This window comes from Astatotilapia calliptera, chromosome 6, assembly GCF_964374335.1.
Source record: "Astatotilapia calliptera chromosome 6, fAstCal68.1, whole genome shotgun sequence".
Taxonomy (NCBI): Eukaryota; Metazoa; Chordata; class Actinopteri; order Cichliformes; family Cichlidae; genus Astatotilapia; species Astatotilapia calliptera.
This window is the reverse complement of record NC_137427.1, coordinates 36,693,141-36,694,650: the sequence shown is the minus strand read 5'-3', so window position 1 is coordinate 36,694,650 and position 1,510 is coordinate 36,693,141.

The following is a 1,510-nucleotide window of genomic DNA, read 5'->3' as shown; positions in this document are numbered from 1 at the left end:
CTGTGCAAAGTTGAAATTGTGTTTACCTGTTTTTCTAATTTCTTTGTTATCACTGGAGGTTAACGATGATTAAAATGGCAAACTTTACCTGGAAGACCTAAACTAACCTCAGGTGCTGCTGATGCTCTGTGACTTCATGAAGGAGGCTCTGTCCTTGTTCCTGTGAAGTCTGCACAGAATGAACCATCTTGACCCACATCTTCCTACTCTTACTTCCCCCCCCCCCCACCCCTCCATCTGTCCCTTCCCTCTATGTGTTTGCTCAGTCTTCTCCACAGTTGTTTTTCTCCTTGAAAACTGTAAGAAAAATGAGTAAAATAACTTCCTACCCAATCGGTCTGGGTCACTTTTCTCTGCTTTAGATTTACAAAACAACAAGAAACTGCTTGAAGTATGAAAAAGATCACAACTGACACGGCTGCCAAGAAAGAGAAGCTCACATTTGCAAGCAAATCTCTTCAAGCTGGACAGATCAGGGGTTGAATGCAAATGTCGCTATGATATACACACAACCAAATGTTGTTGGAATAAAAGCCAGAGGCCATACATGCAGTACCTGCAGAGAGATGACACCGCGCCGCTGGCTGCCCGCGGGTTGCTTGTTTGCTGTGAATGGAGATGTGATGAATACAGATATGCCGTTGAAAGTGTCTGGGACTGACCTTCTGTGAAGTGGATGGAAAAGTGTGACTGTGTGACTTTAACACATCTCCAGGAGAACGCTGAGACCAATCTGTTTCAAGTAAACAACCTGAGCATTTCAATGCAGACTGAAAGTTCTCTCCGAATGTAAAATCAATTTCCCACAGTGGCTACAGAATGAGGGATTTTTCTTTTTATGCTCTTCAGAGCGGTTGTGGTTTATTAAATGAGAACAAAGATGATGAATAGTTTTTAGAATATGTGTGACCAGTAACCCTTGACTGAGTTAGTGGTATAGTCATGCGGTGAAGGTGATCTGAATGGTTGGTTGGGGAGACATAGGTCACAACCCAATGAGACAGCTGGTTCTCTCTGTATTTGAAAAACCTACAGCATCACGAGAGAGTCCATCCTGCGAAGATTAAAGCAGTGCACTTGTGGCCAAACTACTGTGGCTTTGCTATTAGGTGTGAAAGCTACATTTAACTTAAAATGCTGGTATGAATTAGTTATGACACAATACAAATACACGCTCATTACATATACTGTTTGATTGTTAGCAAAGGTTGCAGGTGTTCCATTCTATAGCTCACTGACCAGAATGACTGAATTTAGTCAGTGATTGATGGTGAGAGGACCAATGCTAGAGGAGTACATCTGCATGTCTGTGCCTTTAATTACACAGCATTGTTATCACTATGGTATAATACATAAAATCATATATAATCATATTTGATTCACAAAGTATTTTTATTGTAATAAAAAATGAATAAGAAAGTTTATTTGAAAATAATGAAGTTTAGAATCGGTCATTTCATATTAGAGCATAGCATGCATACCATAGCATAGCATATCATAGAATAGTATA